General features: G+C 46.4%; 1 protein-coding gene across 2 annotated transcripts in view; it reads right to left on the minus strand.

Moving 5' to 3' along the window:
- ASH2L (ASH2 like, histone lysine methyltransferase complex subunit) overlaps positions 1–16,761 on the minus strand; it is a 1,246,012-nt gene that overhangs the window by 163,031 nt on the left and 1,066,220 nt on the right. The window lies entirely within an intron of this gene.

The following is a 16,761-nucleotide window of genomic DNA, read 5'->3' on the forward strand; positions in this document are numbered from 1 at the left end:
ATCCCGGTGGCAACTCCAGTCCAAACCCTGGATAAAAGGGGGACTCCTGAAGCCATTTGACAGATCATCATTGGTGCCAAGACCGCTACGAAGTGCAGCAAACTGAAGATTCAAGGACGACCGACCAAGGATTTGCGCCTGCTGAGCCTTTGGAAATGTCTCTAGACCATCCGTTGGATTGACTAGCACTCTCCTTTAAGTCGCTGTTCCAAGTGCATCCTTGGAACTTGGAGAATCTTCAACTTATGCTACAAGATTCCTGCTCCTGCATTTTCATCCTTCTTCCTTTTGTGGCAAGGGTGATCAGCTGGCTAGTCTCTGGAACCATAAAACAGGTTCCGCGTATGACCAAAACAAAATCCTGCACCTGAAAATGACCACTGCACCCACAACCCCGGATCACCCTCGACCCCCACAACCCGGCTTCCACGTGTTTACATGGGCATAAAGTCCTGGCCAATTCTCTCTCTTTGCTGACTCAGTTCTGTGGTAGTCTAGTCAAGGATTATCCCCGAATCGTTCTCTAGTGTGGCGAGACAGAGAGATATTTATCGGAACCTTTGGAACACTGACTCATAACCACTGGCATAGCTCAATTCAATAGTAGACCCACATGGACAGTAGAACTTGGGGCACTGGTGACTCTAGGGCATTCAGTCCCATTCCATCTCAGGGCTGGACTTACTGTTAGGGGATCAAATACTAGGATTGCTCAAGTATTTTTACTGTGTTTTTCTAACCTGTTTCACTGGTTGTGATCCAATTGCTTACCTATTTTTCTAATGCCTTTATCACATACATTTATTGAGATTATTATCTACCGTAAACACAGTTAGTTATGCAACAGTTTAGCAAAGTGTTGGGTTTCTCTCTAGAACCCCAAAGGGTGGGTGTATATATGGATGTATATATGTATTTTATAGTAGTTGTGTGACAATCCTTATGTGACTAATCATTAGATGTCATCACTTATCCCGGTTGGGGGGGGTCTCCTTCATTTGAGGCCAGGGAGGTGAGAGCGCTAATAGTCCCCTTGGGGTGGTATAATGAGCGACAATCTCATGGGAGATCCCTGCGGAGAAGGACAACCATCTGAGGTGAAGCCCTTATAGAACATCACACCCCCATACACTCTAAACTCTCTTTCCTCTGCTAATCTCTTTGCAGAGATTATGCCTATATGCTGTTTTAAAGTAGACAACCTCAAGGGCCTGGAAAGTGCTGAGATGAAGAAGAACATCAGGAACATAGGTAATGAAAGTACTGGGACGATGTGGGACACATGAGCAATAAACAACAATACTAAGAAGGAACTGCAGCAGTATATACTTTCGGGGAGGTGTGGTACCGCTTACATGATAAAGACCAAAGAAGGACTCCCTGTTGGAGACGTAGCTAACCAGAATGAGACACAGAGCAGGATAGGGCTGGGAGCAGTCCGCTCTCAGAGTCAACAGGACAGTGGGACTCCTTCACAAACGGTGTGTAGATGATAACAGGAGGCTGGCAGATGGGGATGCGAAAGCAAGAAGCAGCGTCCATACTGTTACTCCAAGGGCTAGGAAGGAGATATGCAAGGAGAAGGCACTGAGATGCAGAGAAGCCTGTGCAGCACTCTGAGCAGGAGAAGGACCTCAGGAAGTACCAGCCACGCATCCCGGGTGCAGGAAGGTAACGGGAGAGGTTGCGGGGACAGGTAGGGGCCAAAAGGTACAGGAGGCACAAACCCTGCACCGAGATTACGAAAAGGACTAACTTCCTCATGGCAGTACTTGGCAAGTGAAGCAGCCAAGGGGACATAAAGAGAGGGCTCGAGAAACCAGGATCGACAACCTCCCCCAAGAGAGTGATACGAGTCATCGTCCTCATGGCACTACTTGGCAGGGAAGTGAACCAACTGGGCCAAACCAAGGACGAGAAACAAGGGTCGAGGACCCAAACCAACAGCGCAAATAAAAAAATATGTTAAAGATTGATGGTTCGATTAAAGAAAATTAATCTTTCCATCCAAAATTCAAAACGTATTCTTTCCGCAAGAAGAAAGAAAAGGAACATGTGATGGAGAAATAAAAATGCATCAAGTCTATAAGTATCGCTATTTACATTCATAATTCATCATAATTTTCCCAAAAGTGGAACAGTGGGAGGAGGAAAGAGATAAAGGTAGGTAAGGCATCCGCAATTGCATGCATCTGTTAATTTCTGATGGGATTGCTTGGGTATTCCACCCAAGGATTTCATTTAAAAATTGTATGAACGCAATGATCAGGGATTGTGATTCACCCGTAATTATCCAAGTCCAGATGGTATCAGCATCTTTCAATCATCTAGCTTCAATCAAGTTTCCAATGTATCTCATACGGATCTAGTCCTGTACATTTATTTATGTTTCCATTTGTATAGTGCACACAAGCCCCGAGGCATCTGGGCGCTAGAAAGAACCAGTTACATGAAGCCCAGGGGCCAATCGAAGAAAGTCAACATAAAAGTGGTTACATCAGAGTGCAGAGATGGTCACTTCATGGTACAATCAATTACAGTAGGCGCATGTCGGCCGGATCGGCAAACAACTAGGTCTTTTGTGATTTGCAAAAGGCCCAGTAGGATTCCTCTGCTCTTAGTGCGGGGGATTATGGTGGGAGAGCATTCCAGTGCTTGGCCGCAATGACTGGGAAACTGGTGCAACCGGCTTTTCAACTTAGGCTGTACCAATGTGTGAGTATGCAGTTCTGGTGGGCCTAGCTTAGACAGATGTGTTGATTTTTTGCACCAGGTATAGGGGTGAAGATGTGGCCATGCACTTATGGGTGATAGAAAATGTCTTGAAGACTATTCTCTTGTGGACCGATAGCCAGTGAGCTGCTCTGTGGGCAGCAGAGATGTGGTCCGATCTGGCGATGTTCAGGGCAGCGTGCACAGCATTATTTTGGATGATCTGAAGTTTCTTTATATTTTGTGTCGATGTACCCGCAAAGAGGACATTGCAATAGACAAGTCTGGCACCCATTACCGCTCGGGCAATGGTCAGGCAGCTGTCATTCGAGAGGAATGGTCTGGTGGCATTTAGTAATTTAGTTGAGTAGGCAGCTGAGGAGGCTATAGCGTTGACTTGACAGGTGAGGAATAGCGTGGCATCGAGGTAGACCCCGAGAGTTTTGACAAAAGGAGAGACTGGGATCAGAGAGCCACCGATAAGAAAGGCTGAGTAAAGAGGGTAATTTTCTTTTTGTGTCACGGCCGGTCCAGTAATGAGAAGTTTTTGTATTTTTAGTTGTTGAGACAGAGGCCATGGGTCGCCATCGAGGCTTGGATGGTGGCGAAGATGGAGTTTAGCCTGGTAGCGTCATCAGTGTAAGAACCGGAGAGTGGGAGGAGAATTTGAGTGTCATCCGAGTAGTTTGTGTGGGCTATGCCTAGGTAGTCAAGGAGGTCAAAGAGGGGTTTTGTGAATTTATTATAGAGCGTAGGCGAGACAGAAGAGCCTTGGGGTACACCGCAATTGATAGCAGTGGGGGTTGCACAAGCGTTCTCAGCAAAAACCTTCATGATTCTACCTTTGAGAAAGAAAGCGATCCAGGATGTTGCTTCCTGTGTAAGTAGGCCGAGGATGAAAGGTGGTGGCATAGGATGCCGATATCGACTAAGTCGAATGCTGCTGACAAGTCCATAAGGAGCAGCAGGGCAGGTTTGCCTTCATCCTTGAGATCATCAGTTTTTTTTTTGTTTTTTTTTTTTACGTCTAAGCGTGCAGACTCTGTCTGATCCCCTGGGCAGTAGCCCGATTGGTGCGTACCTAGAATATAGTTTTGCACTAATTGACGTTGTATTTGGATGTAAATCATTCTGTCAAGTATTTTTAGGAGGAAGGGTACAGTGGTAATTGTCCGGTAGTTATTGGGCGAGGCCGGGTCAAGTGTAGGTTTCTTTAGAAGGGGGGAGTACCCAGGCTTCCTGAAGGCTGGCGGGGATCACACCAGTAGTGAAGGAGGTATTGATAATGGCCATGATGTGTGGTGCAAGAGCTTTGGCACATGCTTTGATACATACTAGGACAATGTGCTTTAGTGTTTCAATATTTTCCTCACGTTTGCAGAATCTGTATTTTGAATCAGGGACTTGTTCATAAGTTTTAAGATTTGTATTGCTGGGATGTTAAGCCGGAATCTCAAGAATTGGAATGTGTACCATTCGGAGGGAAAACGTCTGAAGTACTCGGGGACTGATTCGTATGCTTTTGTTTTGTTCATCAAATGATTCAGACACCGATAGGAGACCCTTACCCTTTGCGTTTCAATCCAGTCGTCTTCCTTCAAATGTTTCTTCACTTTTCCTGGGTTAAGACGCAGGGATTCCAGACCAAGGCCCAAGGAATATTGTGGCCAAACAGGTTTTCCCCCCATAAGTAAAGGAGGCTACTGTTCCTCCACATTTTAACTTGTATGAAAATAGAATAGAACTCAGATTTGAGGATCAGTATGTATTTCCTGAAGAGGGATAAGGTTTTCCAAACCGTGAGGGCGTACATGGATGTCAGTCCTAGCTCAAATCGGATCACTGCTATCGGGACACTCTGAGGCAATCTCAGTATTTTCCTCCAGAAAAAGGCTTCCAGGGGGTCCCAGATCATGCACGGGGTGAACGTGCAAGCCTCTGATCCGTAGGTCAAGCAGGCCAAGACCTTCAATTTATAAAAGGCTAAGATCGGGAGGGTGGAAAATCTACAATATTTGTATACATTAGTTGGCCCTGGGCCATTAAGCGCAATAAGATTCACCTTCGTAGTGGCAGTACTTGGCAGGGAATTGGACCAAGTGGACCAAACCAAAGAAGAGAAAAACCAGGGTAGCAGGCCCTCACAACACTGAGTTGGGTGCTGTAAGTGTGAAACCTAATGAGGAGAAGAACAGGGAAAGGGAGTAATTCCCCCTGGTTGTAATAGATTGCGTCTTAACAGGAGGAGGGAGTCATTCTCCTGGTAACATGGACCAGGAGGAAGGTCCAACAAGCCTGGGGAATGTCATTCCCCAGGGCTAATTAGAGACGTAGACCAAATGCCAGGGGATGGGGAGGCATTCTCCTGGCTTATGAAGTAACTGTTATTTTGGAACTTTACAACCTGGGGAAAAAAAAAAGTCATTCTGCCAGGGTATTTGAGATTCTCCTGGCCCACCAAGGAGACATTGTGTGGAATTTTTACCATAACCCAGGAGAAGGCAGGCATTCCTGGGATCAGCACAGAACGCCAGCTCAAGACGCCAGAAGCCCGTCGAAGCAGACAACGGGGAAGCCATTGAGGACGGGGAGAGAAAACCTGTCCGACATGGTGGTGTGACCACAGCCATCCCATGGTGGGCCAGATGCCCGTCTAACAATGCAGAGACAATTGCAGCCAGAGCGCCAACAGCTCCCACCCGCCAGTGTCCCTCAACCACAGCAACCGAAAGACGCGAGAAACGGAACGTTGGAGAAACCAGAGCCCGAGAACACAAAGCAGGCTACCAGAGAGCGTGCCAAGCCCCGCAATGTCACCCTGGACAAACAAAGGGAGATGTGATAACAGGAGAGGTAGGGCGATGCCAGGACAAACTATTGTAAAGAGAAGAACGCTTGAAAGGCCTGAGGGTAACATTTTAACAGTAAGCCTGAGTAACTTGTTATGTGAGGAACAAATAAAGCACTTGACAAACAAGACTGAGTGGGAAACAGAGGACAGGTGGAAATGAATACCCTAGGAAGATGGAAAACAACCACAGGAGCTAACTGTTGAAGTGTGGGAAAGACACTCATATACAAAAGTGTAATAAGAATGATGCATTTCATACAAGAATAGATCACCATATGTAGTGTTAATATCAGGGTGTATAGGCTCATAATTATAAACCATCATTCCCTTTTAATGTCACCTCACAGGTGAAACATATCACAAGACTGAGACCAAGCAAGTCTTTCTTACAGCGGATTAAACATGTTTTTTTACCCCGATTCATTCCGATTATGAATTTGGAAAACAATGAAAAAACGTTTTTACATGTGCACTATATGTAGAAAGGGTTGAAATGCTTGTAATCTCTTGTTGCATTGTAAAAAATAATATACATGTGATATCAGTATTTAAAAAGAAATGGTTTCATAATAAAGCCATAATGTAATATGTGATAGATGCTGAGAATGTTTAGGTCTATGAATTAATAACTGATCTGGGTGATTGTTCCTTTGTTTACAAAATGGCATAATTTATATGCTGTGTGAAAAGGATTAGACCTGCTTAAATTAGTTCCTACTGGGAGGCCTTTCTTTATACAACTTTATACATTAGATTACATGGCAACTTTGTGATCAAGACAGCATGCCAAGGGACGCTGGCGGTTGGGAGCGATCTCCCGGCTGCAACTGTCTCCCCATTATTACATGGGCCTCTGGCCCACCATGGGATGGTCATGGTCACACCAGGTTTGCTCTCCCCGTCCTCGCAATGGCTTCCCCGTTGTCGGCTTCCCCGTTGTCCACTTCCCCGACCTTCCGGCGTCTTGAGCTGGCGTTCTTCACTTTTTGAACTGCTGTGGGTCCGCAGCTTACTCCTGGTCTGCCTCTCCCAAGGCATGATTACATCAGCGGGCCCCCGCCATGCGCATCGTACTCGCTCTCCTCTTATGATCCACCCGTCCCAATTATATACAGATCTCTTCTTAAAGACAGATTCTTTATGGAAGGCAGTCTCAGTTATGCAGATACAGTCGGTGGTCTAGAGAATTCTGTGTGGGTATGAGTCCTTATCCCCTAAGAGGGAATCATTCCCAGTGAGGTCCCACTTGCACGTGCACTTAGCCCTTGAACTATCTTACTGGGATTGAACCCTGTGAGCTGCATACTGCACAGATGCTATTTTTAACAGGTGAATTAATCCCTGGAGATGCTTTACCGTCCTCCTCTCGGGCACCCCTCAGAGTTGCCCATCTCTGCTCATGTGTTTTCCTCGATTGGGCCGTCCCAGACCACTCCTCTGATTTTCATGGTTCTTCCATTAGTGGCCCATTTGCATGCGCTGGCGGTCTGGGCTTGTGGCGGATGCATTTGAATAGCCACTGTATCGTTTGCTGCTTACACTAAGGGTGGATGGACGGAGCTGGCCTTACACGCGGTTGAAGAGATATGTGTGTTTGGCCTGTTAATGTGTGTTCCATGCCGGGCAGGTGTCACGCTTCGCTCACGTGCTGCATATGGTAGCAGGAACACATATGCATTTAGAACGGCAGCAAGACCATTCTACAATAAGTGGAGTTCGTTTTCCAGACTTCCCTCGAAGCGCTACTGCATTCCAGCTCATAAGGTCACATGACTGTTCTGAGCTTCACAATCACGTGGTCCAGCACGTATTTAGGTCCTTTTTCCAAAGCGCCAAGTGCTTCCGATTGTTGCCTTTACTCTGTTCCTAGTTGGCGGTCGGATTACGCTTGGACTGCTGTTAGCCTGAATTCATTAGGCATTCTGGTTCCATCCATTTCCAGACCTTGTTCATACTTTTCCACCTCACGAATATCCGCGTTCCTGGTGGAGTCACCTCGCAGAAGACACTTTCAAGTATCCGCGTTTCCTGGTAGACTTGTCTCGCGGAAGTCGCCTTCAGTTGTCCGCGCCTCCTAGTTGAGTTGTTGCCTAAAGGAGGAACGCGAACCCTAGTGGAAGTGTTGTTTGTCCGCTTCAATCCGGGGTTACTATCAGATGGTGTCTACAGTAAGTGAAGTAATTAACATACGACTTATGTGCTGACATTACTTCCAAATCGGAGAAGAGTGACTTTATAAACTTCCATTATTTCTACACTCTTCAGTTTCTATCCCGGTTGGGAATGCTTCATTTCAAGTACATTAAGGGTGAATGTTATTAACTGTGTGAATTATCTAGAGGCCAGAACTTTGTGCTAGAGGTTACAAAGGGTGTTATTATACTTCAATCCAGTGGAATTGTCGATTACCCATGCTGGAGATGCCAGGACTGTTTTGGATTTTGTTTTGTGCACAGAACTGAGGACGCTATCCGGAGTGCACCTACTCGGCTCTAGATCGACCCTCGTTACGTTCGGGATTAGTTTCCTACTAACCTTCCCTTCCCTTGTCGTTGTTTATTATTTTGGAATCATTTGGATCTTCTGTTCACCTCAACGCTTCAAACTACACCTACAGGTTAGTGTAGTTATAGTGGGATCTTAGAGAGTAATTGGATCATATAGTTACATACATTATTCATTTTTGTACACAGATTGGAGAGTGTCCCTTATTACTTACCCATTCAATCGATTCCTCACCCTGACCTTGTTGTTGTTGTATTGGGCAGTGGGTGGAATCAAGGGAAAGTTATTTCCCTTGAGGATACTACAGTGAAGGTCAAGGTGAAGACCAAGAAGAAGATTTCAGAGTCATACTGTATCCTTTTACGATATTCTACCTGTATCCTTTTTGGTGTATTACTCGTCTAAAGTTGATTTCAAGGGTAGCATGTCAGCAGGCTGCTTCGCTACCCATCTGACCCCGTGACCGGAGAGACAGTGAGTCCTGTGTATTAAGAAGCCGACACCAATGGTGGAGAGGCTCAGACGTCACCAGCCTGGAATTAGGAGCATGCTAGGGTCTCTTTCACCATGCTGAGATTTATGTCCCCTTGAATTCTGTTTTGTTTTCCCAGAAGTTTGGAAAAGACAAGAAATGTGCCTGGCAGCCACCTACCACCTAGCCCTCCCTCCAGCTCCCACTTTAGCTCTTGGTGCTACAGTTGCACGGTACATGGTTGGGCCTTGATGATGCAATCTTTCTCTGCAGCAAATCAGAAATATTTATCGTTGTTTTAGATCTCGGTTTAAAACCTTTTGTGGTCAGTCCCTTTGCCTCGCTTCTCTTTCACTAACAGTCCTAGATCGGCACCATGAGGCGGTTCAGTCTGCAGTGTTCACTATATGTATCATTTCACTCACACAAATGCTTCAGATAGGTAAAGACACTAATGCCTCCTATTGATGACGATTTCTCACTTGTATGTATTTGCCAAACAGAAGTGTTAACACTTCTTAACCATTTTAAAAGAAACTACTTTCAGCTCATATTACTCATTGAATGAGAAAAGCACTTTAATAAACACAAGCAGGCTCAATCAAATGTGTTCTTAATTATTCAAAATGTTCAGATACGTTAGATCTATTTAAACATTTTTGGCTCTGAAGAACTTTTGATGCTAAAAACCCCCAAAACAAAACATACATATAGCAGCCATTCCCGGGTGTAGTCCTTCCGAGCCTCTAATCATGCTGCGAGAGTGCTCCAATCTGCCAGCAAGTGACAGGGGCAATCGGGATACATGTACCGTTATCCCGAATGGGCACTTAACAGAAAGGGTGCATGCACACCCACAAAGGGGACAATAGCGGCGACCGCCAGAGAAGCTTCTCGCTGCAGGCTGCCTTGTGCTCATCCAAGCCCGAAACAAAAGCAATCAATCCTTCCCGCTGCGCAGTCAACGGCATAGGGGTTAATTTTGCTGCACTGCCGGATGAGCTGATCTCATGGTTGCTAAGCCAGAGCCGTAGAACGCGCCTGTTCCAACAAAGTAGCGCCACGCCCTAGAGCGAGTTTGTACTTTTTTTAAGTTCGTTGAAAACAAACTATTTTTTTTTTAAAGCACAGGGTCGCAAAAATAATGCCAGGGGTGGCTGGGGAGAAGCCAGGGGTCGCAAATGCAACATCCCTGCTGATGCCCTTTTGCAAAAAGGGGTATGGTTCTTCCCTTTCAGTCCACAATTCAAGGAGGGGGGGAATCGCTTCCCCTGAGCGTTCTTAGCTTTGCCACAACTTATTCACAATTCAGATCTGGAGATCTTTGCCCCTTTTCTCTAATCCTTGTTTTTTTGCAGGAGACTTATCTGAAGTTAGATCAGGTGGACTACATCTTAAATAAGCTATTTGTGAAAAAGTGTTCTGGTACCTTTCCAAATAACTCTAGGGGAGTCTCTATACTTCTTAAGAGGGACCTGAGATACATGGTTGAGCGTGTGGATATGGACTCAGATGGGAGGTATGTGGCGATTAAATTACATGTGGAAAACTGATGCTTGGTGGTCATGAATATTTACATGCCCAATGAGACACAGGCTGATTTTTTTCAAGAAATTGGATACTGTACTGGACACACTGGGTGATGTGGAGATTGTGATTGGTGGACACTTTAATACTACCCTAGATGTGAAGATGGACAAATCAAGCGCGACTGGTTCCCATGCTGAGGCAAGAGCCAGAAAGCGACCCCTGGACAGTTAACCTATCTCTTCCTGTAAATGTCCCCATATCTCTTCCTGTAAATGTCCCCAAACACTTTGACAGGCCTATGAGACGGTTCAGTGCAGTATCTATTGAATCAGTTGCTTACATCAGCCCCTAGATGCAGTCAATGCCTGGTCCCCTTGGGATATATGCCTTATAAATACTCAAATCAAACTCAAATCATGGATAAGTGGGACTTGGATGATGGGTGGCAGGATTTGAACCCAGGCAGCAGGCATTACAATTTTCATTAGAACCGTGGGCTGATCTCTGTAATTGAGTCACGAATTTGCTGGAGATTCTCGTTTAGGGTCCTCTCATTTTTCAGCCTTTTCATCTGTGTGATCCATCCTGCCAACTTTACAGTTTCATAACTTGTGCAGTTGGGACCCATCGGCTGCTGCTTAGATTGCATTTAGTTTGTGTATTTGACAAATGTTCCCTCTTGAAGGATAGTTTCAAGTAACTTGGGCCTTTCATCAGCAAAGTTGTTTGAGAAAAGGAACCAAGTTTGCCCCATCATACCTTGCTTCCTACCATCTTTGCCTTAGTCCATACTATAGTCACCCCAAACACTTTCTTGTTCATCTTGGTGTTGCTCTTACTCTTGAGGAATGCAAGGCTCGTCGACATCCTCCCCAAACATAATCACTGGTTTTTGAACCATGGACATTGTAAAAAATAATATAAAATAAAAAATTCAAGAAAAAGCTGTGTGGGCCCCTTCTGTACTCACTTGTCTTTCAGCTGCATGAATTTATTTAATGTATTTAATTGTGCATTTGTAAGGTGCTTGTACATCAAGAAATGGTGTTTCAAAGAGCCCACAGGGCAAATTGGGAGGGAACATGGGAACACAAGGCAAATAGAATAAAACTGGTGAAGAATGAGACAGTCCTTCTAGGCCTTGTGGGCATTCAGAATGTGCAGAGAGAGAAGGGAAAAGGGAAGGGGTAAGTGCTAAAAGCTCCACAGAGGGAAGTGCCAGGGGTCAGCTGTGTGTAACAGTTAAGTGCCTGGCTGAGATCAATTGGTACAGAGCTATTACCTGCCAATAGAATAAGTGCAGGCCTGTGAGAACACAAGCCAGTGGGGGCCCAAAAGGAAAGTTCTGGGAGAGGGTGAATGGCTGAGGGCTATTGGGCTGAAGGCCAGGACCCAGAAGGACACAAGCGCCAAGCCCACCATTCTCAGCGGCTGTGGGGGTTTTAGCTTGGGAGAGAGGGGGGAGGAGGAGGTGAAGAGGAAAGTCTTGAGGAGCTTCTGGAATTTGAGGAGATCCAGCTCAAGGCAGAGAGGAAGGGGGAGGCTGTTCCAGAGGGAGTCAGCCGAGGAGAGTGATTGGCCACCAGCTCGCTGCTTAGAAAAGTAATTGACACGCAGAAAGTTGGTGCCGGAGGAGCGTAAAGATCTGGATCGAGAGTATTTGGTGAGAGCAAGTTGTAGATCGAGTGGTCCTGGGCCCCAGACAGCCTTATGGATGATGCAGAGGGATTTGAATTTGATCCTCGTAGCAACACGGGAGCCAGTGAAGAGATTTTTGGGCTGGATAGATATGGTCCCTGGGCTTGAGGCCAAGGATTTATTTATTGTTTATTTAGGCAGCGCTTATAAATAGGTGAAGTGCTTCAAGGCGGGAACGGAACTAGGGAATACAGTAATCATCTTAGGCTTTGAAGATTCTGAAGGATCGAAATAGAGAAACAAAACTAGACTACTAGGCCTGATGACATTTCTCCTAGTGTAAGAGCATGAAGTGTTATATTTGCGACTAAGCTCGGGAGGGGGAGACGAGAAACGGTGGGGAGAGCTTTGGGGGAGAACATGACAATTAACTGGTCATAGAACATTTAGATAACGCATACGTACATACAGAGGTGTGGGGAAGGGGGCGACAAAAAATGAGTCTGGCCCATTAGGGCCCTGGGTTAAGTGCAGAGAGGTTGCCCCGCTCATGGAGCATAAACTGAAAGTGCAGTAATGCTGAAAAAAGTGCAACGGCCCGGAGGCAAGTGCAAAAGACTGGCAGGTAGCCTGGGACCAGTTAGGCTCTGGAGGTGAACAGAAACTGAACAGAGTTAGGGGGGGCGTGGTAGAGAAAGGAAAGGAGGTTAGCGAGGGAGAGAGAAGGAGGAAGAGAAAAGGAAGGTCTTGAGGAGTTTCCGTAACTTAAGGTGGGTTCTATGTGATTTCATCGACGGACTTTTCATCGCAAGGTTTTTTGCTGCAGATTTTTTTTCGAAAAAAAACCCAAAATTTTTTTTGGGGGGTGGGGGGGGGGGGTTTACCCCCTCCAAACACCCCATCCGTTTAATTATTTTAATATTCCCCTGGACACACCAAATTTAATTAATTTTTAACCCCAAAAAAAAAATTGATTTTTTTTTTGAAAAAAAAATCGCGGCAAAAAATCCAGCGATGAAAAGCCCATCGATGAAATGACGGTATACCCTTAAGGTGTGCCCAGCTCAAGACGGAGAGAGGCAGGGAGGCTGTTCCAGAGGGAGGAACCTGCAAAGGATAAAGATCTACCCCCAAATCTCTGTTTGTGGAAGCAGCTCACCCACAGAGAGTTGGAGGCAGAAGAGCGGAGGGCTCTAGAGGGAGAGCATTTAGGAAGAGATTGTTTTAGATAGTGCTGGCCTTGGCCCCAGAAAGCCTTGTGGATTATGCAGAGCATCTTAGCCATTCAGCCACGGGGAGCCAGTGGAGGAATTTCAGTGCTGGTGAGATGCAGTCCCAGGGCTTGAGGCCAAGGAGAAGTCTTGTGGTTCTGTTCTGGATGAGTTTAAGAGGATGGAGAATAGAAGTAGGAAGATTGAGAAAGAGGCTGTTGCAATAGTCCAGCCTAGAGAGAACCAGTGCTCGAGGTGTTGAGCTTCTAGGGGAAAGTGAGAAAAGGTAGAATACCTCTGAGGAGGTGCAGCTGTAAATTGGATTTTTTGGAGATGTTTGAGCTGTGAGAAGAGAAGGAGAGAGTGGAGTCGAAGATGACCCCAAGATTTTTTGCCTCATTGGTAGACTAGGGCGCAGGGCCAAGGGAGCTAGGCCAGTGAGAAAGTGTGAACAGGGGTCCCAATGAGTACGATCTCTGTCTTACTGGCATTCAGGCAGAGATCGTTAGCAGCACACCAAGCCTGAATTGCAGACAGACAATCCAGGATAAGCGAGGAGGAGGCAGAGGGTAGCCTGAAAGAGAGCTGCATGTTATCCACATAACACTGAAAGTTAGAGGTAAAGGTAGAGATCCTGTGGGCAAAAGTGGGCCATGTTGAAAAACCATGGGGAAAAGTTAGAATCCTGGGGGACACCACAAGTAGAGAGAGAGTTAGAGGAGAGAAAAGGCCAGAGTTCCATCTGGGAGGGCCGGTCAAAGAGAAAGGAGGCGAGCCACGCCGGGGCCTGACCTGTGATGCCCCGGGTATCACAGAGAGAGGTAATCAGGATGTTGTGGTTTACCGTATCGAAAGCAGAAGAAAGATCAAGAAGAATGAGGACAGAGGGAGAGTTAGTGTCAAGATATGAGAGCAGGTCTTCAAGGGTGTTCAGAAGAGCAGTTTCCGTGCCTCTGGATGCTCTAAAGACAGACTGATGGTCATGGAGACAACCAACAGATTCAGTATGCAGGGTACGTTGAGTGATACCTAGCTTCTCCAGGAATTTTCCCAGGAAAGGGGTGATGGAGATCGGGCGATAGTTTGCCAGAATGGACGGGTCGGCAGAGGGTTTTTTTGAGCAGAGGGTGCACAAGAGAGTGATTGAGAGGAGAGGGGAAAACACAAGTGATGAAAGAGAGGTTGCAGAGGTCGGCCAAGGCTTGAGTGAGAGTGTCAATATTGCCCTTGATGGTTTTGGCGGGGCAAGGTTCCACCTGTTTGGGAGAGGCTTTCATAGACCGGACTTGTCTAGCAACCTCATCAGATGTGACTGGGGCGAAGGAGGATAGAGGGGGGGATGGGTGGGGCCGGCCAAAGGGGGCCCAAGAGATGTTGGTGCAGGAGGGGGAGCAGGAGAGAGAGGATAGGGTATCGTGTGTTTTGGCGGTGAAATGTGTGGCCAGGGCTGAGCAAAGGGCCTGGGTGGGTGCAGTAGAGGATGCGGCTGCAGTAGGGTTGGCCAGCTCCCTGCAGACTTAAAAGTTTGGCCATGTTGTTAGATGCCGCGGAGATTGAATGGAAACTCTTTTCTTGGAGCGGACGCAGATTCTATATTGCCTTTGAACAAGACATCGGGCCAGTTTGTCAGAGGGTGTACCTGAAGATCCCCATTTCCGTTCTGCTGCCCTGCACTTGCATTTAAGGGCAGCGAGATCGGAGTCGTAGTTGTACTTTTTGGCAGGCTTGAGTCGGACCCTCATGACAGGGGCACGAATGACAAGAGTGTTGGAGATGGAACAGTGAAAATTGAGAGGGCTGTATCAGGGTGGGAGTCAGCCGCAGGAGTAGAAGGAGAGTAGGTGGAGGCAAAGGCAGCCACTGGCAATCTTTGGATAAGTCTTGCAGCCCTATTCTGGATAAACTGGAAGGGGCGGAGAGAGGAAGAGGGCAGATTAAGGAAGAGGCTGTTGCAATAGTCCAGCCTGGAGAGTACCAGAGCTCTAGAGACACCGAGCTTCTGGGGAAAACTGAGGAAAGGAAGGATACCTCTGAGGAGATGGAGTTGAAAATGGTCCTTCTTGTCAAGGTCCAAGATGTGAGGGAGGAAAGAGGAGTTGAAGATGACTGCAAGGTTTCTGGCTTCAGATGTAGGAGAAGCGAGGGAGCCCATAGATGGTGGCCAGAGTGAAGGGAGGAAAGAGGGAGTGGGCGTCCCAATAGGAAGGATCTTGGTCCTGCTGGCTTTAAGGCAGAGATCATTAGAGGTACACCAGGACTGGATAACAGATAGGCAGTCAGGAATGGTAGAAGTAGTAGGGAGAGCATCAGAGGGAAGTTTGAAGAGGAGTTGGGTGTCATCTGTATAACACTGAAAGTGAGGGTGTCATCTGTATAACACTGGAAGTGAGGGGGCAAAGTGGAAAGAAGGTGACAAGTGGGGCGAAATAGACATTAAAGAGCCAGGGTGAGAGATTGGAGCCCTGGGGAACACCACAGGTGGAGACAAAGGTAGGAGAAGAGGAAGAGCCAAGGATAACCTGGGAAGGATCGTCAGTGAGGAAGAATTGTATCTTCCATCATGGTACTTACATTTTATAAAGCTTGCTGCAAGGTTAGCCTCCTGCTTGCCCAACCACCCCTGGTTATTGTCCTTTTGTGGTGTAGCAACTTTCACCAATGTTTCAGAATCCATCTGTTTTGGGGCATACATGTTTCTACTTCTCAAGTCATCTTCATTGATAATGTCAATAGCTTCCATGTACTCTTGTATACCATATTGGCATACATTTGAGATTGCAGTAACAAACCTCTTGTAGAAGGATGTATTGGTGGTGTTCTTTACCAGCAAACAGTTTTTGGGGGCCAAAATTAATTTTGGAATCATTTTTTTCCACCGAAAGGTCTCAGGCTCCTAACCGCTTAGTTGTACTTTAGCTTCCTGGCACCAAAATCTTTTGGTGCTTCCAGCTTTTTTGCACTAGTAGATTCGTACGCATATGGCTACTCAGCGGCATGTCTCAGCGTGCCCAAATGCCCCTTGCTTTTCGACCCATTTGCTTGTGACCACATGTGGAGTCTTTTCTGTGCTTGCTGTAGCCATGTTTATTTCCTTGCTCATTTTTGTCTGTGCCCCACCGTGTTTTTTCTCTCTTCTGAATGATATCCGAGAGCACAGGGTGCAAATGTTCAGAGGCACTGGAGGCTGTTTGCACCACAGGGGCAGTGTCTTATCAAATGGGCTTTAAAGCACAACCCCAATTTCCGAATTGCAACTGATTCACTCTCATGTCATCCACTAGTTGGTCCAATGGTAGCTCTGCTTAAACATCTTCAACCACATCCAACCATGTCAGGGCTTCTAATAGGTCAGCCTGCATTGCGTGAGCCATTCAGTGATGCCTTTTCTTGCCTTTAGAGTGTTCTGCTTAAACTTTATACCAGCCAGAACCTTGCTCTCCGTACAGTCGAAAGCCGTTGGGTGACCGGTGGTTGCAAGCGAAACGCCTAAACAGAGTTTTGTGCATGGGGAAGAAAACAAAGACAGAGTTGCAATCATCAACAAAAAGAAGCACATTAAACAGCTGTCTGCAAGAGAAAGCTTCGAAGTCATCCTTTTCTCCTCCTCTCCATGACAGAAACCAATGGTGGGGAAAAACATTCTGAAGAGGTTGTCAACTGAAGGAGCAGTGTGGGTAGTATATGTCATACACCGTGCCCATTACAGTAACAACTCAAAAACAAATGTACTTCTCCAGACGAACCACATAATGCAAAACATGTGAATCTAACACATTTTGCAGGCATCAGAAATGGGCACTGGGCTACAAATATGGTAAAAGGGCTACAGAGCAGAGGGTAGC

Source organism: Ambystoma mexicanum, chromosome 10 (assembly GCF_040938575.1).
Source record: "Ambystoma mexicanum isolate Mex_15411 chromosome 10, UKY_AmexF1_1, whole genome shotgun sequence".
Lineage (NCBI taxonomy): Eukaryota > Metazoa > Chordata > Amphibia > Caudata > Ambystomatidae > Ambystoma > Ambystoma mexicanum.